Source organism: Papaver somniferum, unplaced genomic scaffold, assembly GCF_003573695.1.
Source record: "Papaver somniferum cultivar HN1 unplaced genomic scaffold, ASM357369v1 unplaced-scaffold_21, whole genome shotgun sequence".
Taxonomy (NCBI): Eukaryota; Viridiplantae; Streptophyta; class Magnoliopsida; order Ranunculales; family Papaveraceae; genus Papaver; species Papaver somniferum.
In genome coordinates, this window is record NW_020631041.1 from 1,377,354 (window position 1) to 1,389,705 (window position 12,352).

Consider the following 12,352-nt stretch of genomic DNA (forward strand, 5'->3'; position numbering starts at 1 on the left):
GGGAGACAGATTTATCTATTCAATAGACTTTTCTGTGTGATACAGATTTGTTTATCAAGTCTTCGACTTTGGGTCGTAGCAACTCTTAGTTCTGGGTGAGATCAACTAAGGGAATCAAGTGCGCAGAATCCGACATGGTTCTTGAGGCGTATGGAACGTAACTATACCTTGATCAGTGTGAGATTGATTAAGGCTCAACTACATTCTGGTCCGAAGTTAACTTGGAGTAGGCTAGTGTTGTAGCGTCTTAATACAGTGTGGTGTTCAAAACCGGACTAGGTCCCGGGGGTTTTCTGCATTTGTGGTTTCCTCGTTAACAAAACTTCTGGTGTCTGTGTTATTTCTTTTCTGCGTTATATTTTGTTATATAATTGATCACATATTGTGTATTGAATCGATCAATTGGTAAATCCAATCTTTGGTTGTTGATTGAAATTAATTGATCCTTGAACATTGGTCTTTGGTACCGTTCGAGTTATTTCTCTTATTATATCCAATCATGCTCGTAAATTCCTATTTGTTTGATTGCGGATTGAATTCAGAAATTAAGATATAACTCTTTGATATACTTTTTCTCAAGATTGAGTTTGACTGTCTAATTGATTCTCTTTAAAGTATATTGGAGTTAGTCCATATATAACGGAGGGGAGAATTTCCTCCTAATGTGTTGTTTTTCTGCCCATTAGCAAGGCTATGCCCCCGGTACATCACTCGGGAAAAGGAATAAAAAAAAATAGTAAGTAAATCCAGCGAATGAAAATGCAGTCTGTGTCCAAAGGAACGTGGCAGCTTTTAATTACATGGCTAAGAAAATCAAAGGGGTGGTGATATGAGAGATATAAAATATGGTAAATGCACCATGTAATAAAATAAACAGATGGTTTTACAGATGAAGAACACAAATTACCAAAGCAAGGTTTAACATCCAGAACAACTAAATGACACAAGTTCTATAGTTTTAAGCAACACGACTAGCATTTAATGTCACTTACTGGTCTTACTTTAGTTTAAATAGCAATTACTTAAGATAGAAAAACTGAAGCGGTAGTAATATATAAACAGAAGATGCACACTTTTAGATTTGACAGCAAAATGAGTGATATAATTGATTCTTTAGACACCTAAAGGTCAGACCTTCCCTTCATTACACCACCAAGTTCCATACATTCCACAAAGATTCTGTACAAGATCCCAACACCAAAACAAAGCAAAATGACATGGGGCTAAAATAAAAAATAACTGCCCTGATGACCAAAGAAAAATGACATGGGACTAAAATAAAAAATAACTGCCCAGATGACCCCGTGATATACAATATCATAAGCTTAACAAAATACTAACTTTCAAAGCGCTATAAGCCTGCCGTAAGCTCTGCCCGGCTTACTGCTACAAGTTCCTCTCGTACTCTGTGGGGGGGAAACAAAACAAAACGGAGTAAGCGAATGCCCAGTAGGGATTATAAAGATATCATACTTGCGCGAAACATAAGTAAATGGACAAGAGCAGCAGCAAAAAAAATGATGTACAAAACGAAAGCGTTTTGCAATTTAAATTCACAAAGAAACAAAGAGTTATAGGTCGAGTTAAGAGACTCTACTATTCTTTTGGCCAGCGGATGTCAGTGTAGTCAGATACCAGCTACCGTTACAGCTAACGGTCTTCCGAGCTGATACTCATAGGTGGGATGCTAATTAAGGTCTGACATTCCTAAAGTCGATATTCTAGTAAGAAGGAAACTCTCACAATAACCACTGCAGTAAATCATATCATGAAATTTGCCAGAGACACAAAAATAGGTAGAAACTCACTAAAATGATTAAACTTAACATAATTATAAAACAGTAGGCTTAATTTACAAGGAAGCTCATTGCTACATTGAATTCGCAGAAAAGAAAAATATCCAATACGAGCGGATATGGAAAACTTAACCAATTAAAGTTAGTTATGATTTCCAACAGAAAAATGTCCATGAAATGGCATATGCAAAACACCGTAGTTGGTAGGATGAAAACTAGTATGACTAGTGAGGTTTGGAAGTTGGTAACCCGTTCATTTCTGTTTGTCAGGGATTGTGTTAAGATTCTCACTAGCAAGAAAATAAACCCAAGTAAAAAGACAAGAGATGTTCAAACTACCATTTCCTGTTCCAGCAAGAATTCTTGTGATAAGGAGATGGAGGTATCAATAAACAGTGAGACCAAGTCTTGAATCATGACGTTTTCATGGAAAATATAATAAAAAGAATTGGACTGAAGTTCCTGGACGAATGAGATATTTCAAATAATCAACTAATCGAATTGACCCATACCGGAAAGTATTGAGATATTATTAGAAATCAACGAGACCACATGCATACTAATACTCTTAAGGATTCGATTTTTGGCCATAAATGGAGTTTTAAATACAATTCTCACTTGGTCATTTTAACAAACAGAAAATAGGCAAGTTTAGAAAAACCACGCATGGCTTGATTTTAGATGAGAAAACAAAATTTGATAGATGCAAAACATTTTCCAAATCTTCACGAAGTCATTTTGTACATTTGAAATTACATGCAGCGCAATACGTAAGAATAAAACACTAAAATTATAGGATCCCAAACCAAAATTTGGTTGTACAAAGTCGTTAAAGACGTAGGTAATTTGAAAAAAGTTAATGAACAAAGTTTGTCAAATTCACGATCAGAACTCAGAAGACATTCCAAATATTCAATTAAGGATTTGCATGAACGTTTTTAGTAAAGATGGCCGTATTGAAAAATAAAGAAGACGTTAACATTAACAAGAATGAAATGAGTAAAAAAAAAAACAAACAAATTCATCTAAGAGCATCTTCAACCCGTTGTGATGTGCTTCCTATGTGGTTGATATAGGAAGACATCCTTTGGAAACTTAAAGTCTAATATTTCCATAAAAATCTTTACATTAAAAAATCTTTACATTGGAATTAGGAATTTCAGAATGATGATCTCCGACCATAAAATTCTTTACATTGGTAAGAAACTCTTAATCCTTTGATTTTGAAATTAAATATTTAATCTAATTGTTAATAACCGTATATACTAGTGACTAGGATGTTTACATCCTCCACAAGAACCTCTAAAACTAGAGGATGAGTTTAAGGATGTGTTAGTAACTACCTTATACATCACCCTTACATTTAATCCTCACATTCCCGTTGGAGAAGGATTTTTGTTAAAAACTTGAAAAATCCTGTGTGGTCTTAATATTAGGAAATTGAGGATGTCCCATTGGAGATGCTCTAAAAATTCAATTATACACCAATTCATATGAAGCTGAAGATACCCATTAATGAGTTTGTAGAAATCATGAAATTTCAAAGAGATATGTAAATCAAGCATTCATTAATCAAATTAATTAACACCGTGAAAACAGATAGTTCAAAAGGGAAGAAAGAAAACCCCTACCTTTGCGAGACAGATTTTCAACCGAAAACAGAGGGTGGGTTGAGTTTAAATTCGCCTTAACAAAATCAAAACTTCTTATTTGTGTGAAATGGTTGGGAAACAATGGTTTTGAAAGAAGAGTTTTTCGGAGATAACAAAGAAAAAGAGTTTTTACTCCTTTTAAAATTGGTTCACAATATTAAAGACCCAGATATCTTTAGCTGCTTATGTCTGTAACGTGGCACATATGCTAATATATATATATATATATATATATATATATATATATATATATATATATATATATATATATTTCTGGAGTTCTCCAATGTGTCTACTAATCATGCACACTAGTTGCTGCTAAGGGATGACTACTTAGCTAAAGTAACATCCATATGGGTTGGACTAGGGCTCCAAGCCCAAAGAAAGTATTCGTGTTGTTACACCATACAAATTGCTAAGCTAAATATTGGGTGAGGTTGTTAGACCCACGCTTTTTCAATTGGTATCAGAGCAGGCAAACAGGTTTAAGGCCTCATAAGTCTGTGTTTGTAGCAATCTGACTCTATGGAAAGAAGTGTTATCTCAATAAACGTATCACCAGTCTTTGATGGCTCGAATTACTTATGGTGGAAATTTGTGATGCGTTCCTGTCTTCAAGCGTGTGATTTTCAATCATGAGTTTACGTTTTTAATGACTATAATCCTCCGGTTATTACAATAGGCACTGTAACGGTTTCAAAGGATATTGGTGATTATGATGCTGCCGAGATTCAAGCTGCAAAGAGAAATTATGATGGGTTGAATGCAATCATCCACGCCATTACTCCAGATATTCATCACCATGTGACTACGTGCACTCGGTCTAAAGATGCTTGTAATATCTTAGAAACTGTATTTGAAGGGAATACCTGTGAAAAAGAAGCTAGACTTCAAAACCTAAATTCTGATTGGGAAAACTTTTGTATGGCAGATGAAGATTCATTTGATGAGTTTAATCACAAAATGTCTGAAATTGTTAATGCATCTTTTGCATTGGGTAAAACTATTCCTGAAAAGGACATTGTGATAAAAATTCTCAGATAACTGCCATCCAGATACGATTCTAAGAAACACGTCATCGTTGAAGGAAATAATCTTGATTTGATTTCCATAAATACTCTCGTTGGGAAGTTAAAGATCTTTAATCATGAGCATATACCCAAATCTGGAAAGGATGTTGCTTTCAAATCACAAAAGAACATTAAATTACTTAATAAAAGTAAAAGTGTTGGCATCTCTGAAGATGAGACTGATTCTTCAAATGAAGATCTTGACAAGTCAGTCTCATTGAGCACAAGACAGTTTAGAGATCTTCTTTTGAAGAAAGGTAAACGGTTCACTAGAGATAGATCTAAGTCATTAGTTAAACCTCATAATAGTATTCCTCCTAAAAACAGGGATACTGAGGATACTGATGACGAGGATATGCCACAGTACTTCAAGTGTAAAGGTTTTGGTCATTTTGCAAGTGAGTGTCCAAATCGTAGAAAGTACACTGGAAACAAAGGTCTTGCTGCAACTCTTGATGAATTGTCTAACCATTATGATTCAAATGAAGACGAAAAATCAAATGTTGCACTCTTCTGTGAAAATATTGATTTTGATAATTGTAGCAATACGTGCATCAACCTCGATATTCTTCCAGGAGAAACTTCAACCACATTGGAGGATAAAATGGATTTCTCCTTGTCTACTGGAAATTCTTCTTATAATGTTTCAGATTTTACCGTATGTCTAGCATCGTGCACATCCATGGCGTCTGAATCATCCTCTCTATTGACATGTTCTTATCGTACTCTCAAGGGTCATGAACTTTCCAAGTTTCTCAATTACAAACATAAGATAAGATGTGTCAATAAACTACAACGGAGAGAAAGTCAATTAGCAAACAAGCTCAAATTTTTTCAGAAGTCGATAAAGGTATGTTCTCTTATCTCCTCTCCAAAGAAGTTGATTTCCAAAGAAATGTCTAGACTACTAGAAGAAAAAATACGGTCTAAACAGTTTGTGAAACAGGGTTCTAAGAATTCCATTAAAGAAAGTTATGGTGGACAGATTATTGTTCACCCCAGAACAACTTAATTGTGTTGGCTGTGTATCTTGTCTCATGTGCCTGGTTCAAAAAGAGACAAGAGTGTTCACTCTTCAAGCTTTAGGAAAAAGAGAAAAGTTTATGTTGTTTTTTCTTCTTCTTTTTTCCTTTCTGGAATTCTTCCATCTTTTCATATCTATTTTATATTGGAAAAGACTTCCCTGCTTTATCAATAAAAGAGGGTTAAAATAGACAATTATGCCTTCTTTAGGGTATGACTTGTGTGTACGTGAATCCTTTTAGTGTATAAAGGTTCTGTAACCCTACATTCCTTTTTCCTTCTCTAAGAAACTCTTTTATCACAAGTTTGCTTGTAGAGCTTGTTCTATAAAATCCTACCACAAATCCATATTGTTATTGAGTCTCAAAGCATCATAACTTCTGATGAAAAAGATGTTAATATGATTGTTAGGATAATTGCCTTCCAAGCAATTTTAAAAAAAATATTGGCTAAAATGGGACATTAAGCGTTTGTAGTCCAACGATTAGGATAATTTCCTTCCAAGCAATAGATCTGGGTTCGACTCCCGGCAGACGCAATTGAATTTATTTTTTAACCAAAAATTTGGTGATACTATTTCTAGTTGGTGGTGGTGCTTTTTTATGGTGGTGGTAATCTGATAGTGTTGATGGTGGTTTTTAGCTTAGGGTTAAAATCGTAAAACCTTAGTCTGACGTGACGTCACTCCGTAAGGAAACGAGGCCGTGAACACTAATATCCCCACTATCACATCTATTGAGTCGTTCAATATGTCTACGTGAAATTTACCCAGACTCGCATATGCGCCAACCGTCCCATATACGCTATAAATTTCGGCACCTTGCTAATGCAAGACTCACTGGGTACCTTATATATATATATATATATATATACATACTACGTTCCGCGGCAGAACCCTTAGTATTAGATGGAATCATCTTCGCTCATGCCAGCCACCCGTGCCAAAGGTATGCACCAGTCATGCCAGCCACGCCACCGTGCCAAAGGCATGCACCAGCCATGCCAGCCACACCACCGTGCCAAAGTCATGCACCAGCCACGCCACCATGCCAAAGGTATGCACCAGCTATGCCAGCCACGCCACCGTGCCAAAGGTATGCACCGGCCATGCCAGCCATGCCAGCCACGCCACTATGCCAAAGGCATGCACCAGCCATGCCAGCCACGCCACCGCCACCATGCTAAAGGCATGCCATCCATGTCAGCCACACCACCGTGCCAAAGGCATGCACCAGCCATGCTAGCCACACCACCGTGCCAAAGGTATGCACCGTCCATGCCAGCCACGCCACCGTGTCAAAGGAATGCACTTGCCATGCCAGCCACGCCATCGTGCCAAAGGCATGCATCAGCCATGCCAGCCACACCACCATGCCAAAGGCATGCACCAGCCATGCCAGCTATGCCACCGTGCCAAAGGCATGCCAATCATACCATCCACACCACCGTGCCAAAGGAATGTCATCCATGCCAGCTGCACCACTGTGCCAAAGGCATGCCAATCATGCTAGCCACACCACTGTGCCAAAGGCATGCCAGCGGCTCCGTCCAAGCCGCACAAGCCAGCGGCTCTGAGCCGCACCATGCCAGCGGCTCCGTCCAAGCCGCACCACGCCAGCGGCTCCAAGCTTCACCATGCCAGTAGCTCCGTCCAAGCCGCACCACGCTAGCGGCTCCAAACCGCACCATGCCAGCGGCTCCGTCTAAGCCGCACACTGCCAGCGGCTCCAAGCCAAGCCAAGCCAACAACTCCGCGCGATGCTCACGGCTCTATTTCATGCCAAAGCCATGCCGGGCATGCCACCATGCCGCTAGCTGCCAAACGGAAGGTAGCCACGATCAACGGCTACCCTTCCTCCCGAGATGCAGATCTCAGTCGTACAATCTTGCACTAAACCAAACGACTTGTGGCAACCTCTTGGCTACGATGCCAATTCTTTGGTCACGGTGCCAAACACTAATTTGGCCACACCAAAGCCATGCCACCATGTAGCTGGATGCCAAATGGAAGGTATCCGCGATCAACGGCTACCCTTCCTCCCGAGATGCACATCTCAGCAGTACAAGCTTGCCACCAAACCAAACGACTTGTGGAAACCTCTTGGCTACGACGCCAATTCTTTGGTCACGGTGCCAAACCCTAATTTGGCCACGCCAAAGCCATGTCGGTCATGCCACCATGCCTCTGGCTGCCGAGCGGAAGGTAGCCACGCTCAACGGCTACCCTTCCTCCCGAGATACAGATCTCAGCCGCACAAGATTGCCACCAAACCAAACAACTTGTGGAAACCTCTTGGATACGATGCCAACTCTTTGGTCACGGTGCCAAACCCTAATTTGGCCACGCCAAAGCCATGCCGTCCATGCCACCATGTCGCTGGCTGCCAAACGGAAGGTAGCCACGATCAACGGCTACCCTTCCTCCTGAGATGCAGATCTCAGCCGTACAAGTTCTCCACTGTGCCACCAAACCCTAATTTTGCGACGCTGCCAATTCTTGGCCACGACACACTCTTGGCTATGATGCCAATTCTTTGGTCACGACACCAAACCCTAATTGGCCACGCCAAGAGCATGCGCAAGTCATGCCGCAGCACTCCGCTGGCTTCCAACAGAGGGTGGCCATGATCAACGGCTACCCTTCCTCTTGAGATGCAAATCTCGGACGCCGAAGGTCATCACCGAATCGACAAACCTCTCAATCTTAACTTGCCATACCTAGCAACATGTTACACGTTTTCCATGAAAACACTCGAGACATCAAAACATGTCACAAACTGGGGGATGCTCATCAGGGTATTGGTCTGGCAGTTTACAGCGTGCGGCGTGCAATACGCCCATTACAAGAAAGTGTCATAAAGGTGAGGTGGTTAGTAATGGCAAGAAATAAGTGGTGAAACGTATCCTCATTATGGAAACATCAATTCCAGGCGTTACCCGTTACCACTTTCTTCCACCACTCAATCGCTTCCACTTCTTACGAAGCCAGGGTATGTTTTATTACGACTTGTATAAATAGGTTTCACCTATTTCCACCGAACAACACGTTTTTGGTCAGGAGAACACTACAATACTCAGAAATCACCTGGTAGCTTTTCACCTTGGCTATCCATCTTTACCTTCTGATACAAGTCGTAAAACAACCACACCTTTCAGAATCAACTATTCTGGCTTCAACACTCTCTTCGCTTCCCTCCCTAAGACCAACCCTTCTCCTTCACTTTTGTGACCGAAGCAAGTCTGGAACGGCCATTTCTTGGTTTAGGCCGGATTTGTACAGATTGATCTCTCGAATATAAAGTACTCCCGTGCAGTACATTGTTTAGGGTTTAGACTCGTTTCTCACCCGCACACGAAATTACCGAAATCAGCAGAAACTGTTTTCACCCTCAAACACATAGGTTTGGAAAACCTACAATAAAATAATGCAAGTGCACAGTGTCTAACTAGTAGAACAATGGCAAGTACAGGTCGTTCCCACGAGGAGTGTGAAATACCACTACTGGTTAATATCAAAAGTCACTAATCAACAATGTAATGTTTTTGAGAGCTTTCAGAAATTCGGACAAAATAATAGCAAAATAATAAAAATGTAACCAAAGATGTAAAAGTGTTAGGGTTACGGGAATACATTGTAGGTAAGTTATTTGTACTCAATCACAAAAGTCTCTAATTTACTCATGTAAAATAGCAAACCTAGGTACCAGTACACGGAAGATATTTCATTAAGAATTGTCGACAAGAATTATCAATTCAAAACGGTAGTTTATTGTCACCTTAATGTAGAATTCTTAAGCACTAGATATACATGGCATAAATAGTCAAATGAAATTCATAAGTTCAATTGGTCAAACTTTATTCAAGAACACAAAATAAATCAACTACAAATTCATCCTTTCACCCTAACATGGATTACTAGACATGATTTTCTCAAAAACCATAAATCAATATAAATAAATCAAACTATAACTAATGAAAAACGAAGAATCGAAAACAAAACTTCAAAACCCTTCTCTAGTTACGGCACTGTGGCCGACTCCCCCTTTCTTTCAAATTTCACTTCCCCTTTTATTTCTTTTCTTCTTTGCGTCACACAAATAATACCAACCAATGAGAACATGCCACATCATCCCTTCCAGCACCACTTTTCACTGAAAACAGATGTGATATTTTCTTTAAATGTCGCCGCCACAATTATAAGTTAAATTCCCATCAAGGTAAGAAATTACTCCCGGCATGTGCATACATGAAAATATACTCTTTCCTTATTTGTGGTATAAGGTAGGTGCAAAAGAGTTTTTCCAAATCCGATTCCTTTCCATACTCCGGCTAGCAAATCCAGGCCCTAACCATCTAACTTCAGCTCCTTTCTAAACCGACTACAGCACTTTCAGTCTGTCTGTTGCCCTTGATTGTCGTTGCATCACGCATGCAGACAAGGTCAAAAAAAGCAGGTAAACCAGTAAGACTTCAGCTTAGTTTGGTATTGTTGTGGCTTTTGTAAAAGCACTTTTCTATTGTGCGTTGTTGTGCTGTGCTGTGAGAAAAAAGCAGTTAGACGTTTGGTAAAATATTAATTAAAATTAAAGCTGATTAAAAAAGCAATCAAAGTGTGTTTGGTAAAATATGAGATTCAACCATTGTTGTTGTGGGAAATGACAAAAACATACATATCTCTGAAAATAGTTTTATTCAATTTTATTGGGTTTAAAAATAATTAATTTTTTACTATTAAATATTAAATTTAGTAATTGTTACTATTATTATGATTGTTAAAAAAGTTCATTTTACTTAACAATATATATGTATATATATAATTTTCAAACAAAAAATTAAACTAAAATTAAGTAATTATTTAAGATTTGTTTTTGTTTTTATTTTTATTTTTGACAAATTAAATGAAATGGTATCATAAAATAGTTTGAAAATAAAATATAAAAAATAAAAAATTGGTTGTATATATATTTACGAGTATTTTGTCATTTATAAAATAAAATAGGGATAAAAAGGATAAGTCGAGCATTAAATTTTGGTGGGACCAAAGCTTATGCTTTTGTACCTTTTAAAAGCTCCTCCTTCCCAGCTTTTAAAAATTGAGGAATATAGAAAGTGTTTGGGGTAAAAAGCACTTTGATTTTTTTTACCAAACACCAATTTCAAAAATTATTGACATATATAGGTTTTGAAAATGCTTTTGCAAAAATAAAAACATTACCAAACCCAGCCTCCATCTACGTCTTCCAGACTCGAGCCAATATCCAACTCCCATTAAGCCACAACACCATGTCTTGCTGCTGCCAATCCGTTCCCCTGGTCTTCTACTTCCTTTCTCCATCGTTCACCGGCAATTTCATAGCTCAACTGACCTCGGTCTCAGAGATCCGCAAGACATGATTCCGCTGTTGATCATGTGTGAATTCACCACATACCCAGGTCTTGTTCCGTTCTATCACTACTAGACAACCATCACTGCCAGCAGCTGATTCAGTTCCGACCACTGCCCAATCAAGTACCGACAGTTCATAGCTCAACCAATTGCAAATACAGTTCCGGCCTCCATTCTCGGACCATCAGCTCCTTCTCAGGCTGCAACGCCGGCATCGTAGTTTCTGTCCAGCCGGATAAGAGTTTGCACATCAGTTAGCCCTTTCATCCATCATCCTACTCGTTTACAACATCTCCACCAATCAACGCCGACAAGTGATTCAAACCAGCCAGACAAACCTTCTCCATCTTCGCTGCTGCAATATGATTAACCACTGTCCACTTCCATGAACTTCTGGAAGTCTTCACCTGATCTTCAAATGCAAAAGCCAGCAACCATCCATCCATTCTCATTTTTTTTATTTATTTCATAGCCGAGATACAAGAGTTGCACTACGAACTACTCACACAGCCAAATAAACTCATCTGACTCGAACGAGCAGCTGCAGTTTCGTCAATCTTCATTAATCATCAAAACCCATCTGCATCGGCTATTGTTTCAACCAGCAAAACCATTTAACGGCATCGAGCTAAACCCTTTCAAGTGTTGGTGCTTCCATTTACCAATCCTTGGTGAATCTGATTTCGAGAGAGGAAATGTAACATCTGCTTGTATGTATCACAGCACCAGGTTCCACTTTCATTTCACATGCTTACGTCCCACAATGACATAACAAAATAAAATGGTCATGGTGCAATGTTAGATGGGTGAGCTGACAGCCCACATCCATTAAGCTTCGTCTCCATTTGGTGTCGTGAGTAACTTCAGTGGTTGCTGATATATAGAAATACCAGGCCAACCGCATTTGGTGAATTTTTCCGCAAATGCAGTTCGTTTAACTGCTTATTTTTTTGGTCACTGCATTTGTTTGTATTTCCTGTAAAAAGCTCAAAATGGTATTATTAGCCAAAATATTGAGTCCCAGATAATATAAATATGGGTATAAAATGTAGCCCTTACGTGCTTATCATAATGCTAGTATTTATTGGTGGATGTGGTGTTGGTTTCTATTAGTGGTGGCAAAGGGTTAATTATATGTTACTTTGTCTCGATGGGTTTTTAATGGATGAATAGTAACACCTTTGGGGTTATAACGTATTGCCATAGAAGACGATGGAAGTTGAAGTTGACCCTCACCACCATTCCACAGTTGCTTTCTTCATGAAGGTCACGGTGTCCACTGCCACACTTCAAGATTCTTGATCAAATTGTTCCTGCCTGAATAAGTTGTGCATGTTTTCATAAACAAGGCAAAATATTGAGTGTCAGAGCCATAGACTCACAGTTAAGATCATTTAACGAAACACATTGTTATATTGCTGGTCT

At 39.0% G+C, this 12,352-nt stretch overlaps 1 long non-coding RNA gene across 1 annotated transcript; it reads right to left on the minus strand.

Annotated features, from left to right (window-relative positions):
* Nucleotides 1–1,053: 1,053 nt before the first annotated feature.
* LOC113339282 lies at nt 1,054–3,389 on the minus strand. Its single transcript, XR_003355018.1, has 2 exons — nt 2,136–3,389; nt 1,054–1,406 (listed from the first exon to the last, which is right to left on the minus strand). It is a non-coding gene; the product is annotated as an uncharacterized LOC113339282 (long non-coding RNA).
* Between the last annotated feature and the right edge of the window lie 8,963 nt (nt 3,390–12,352).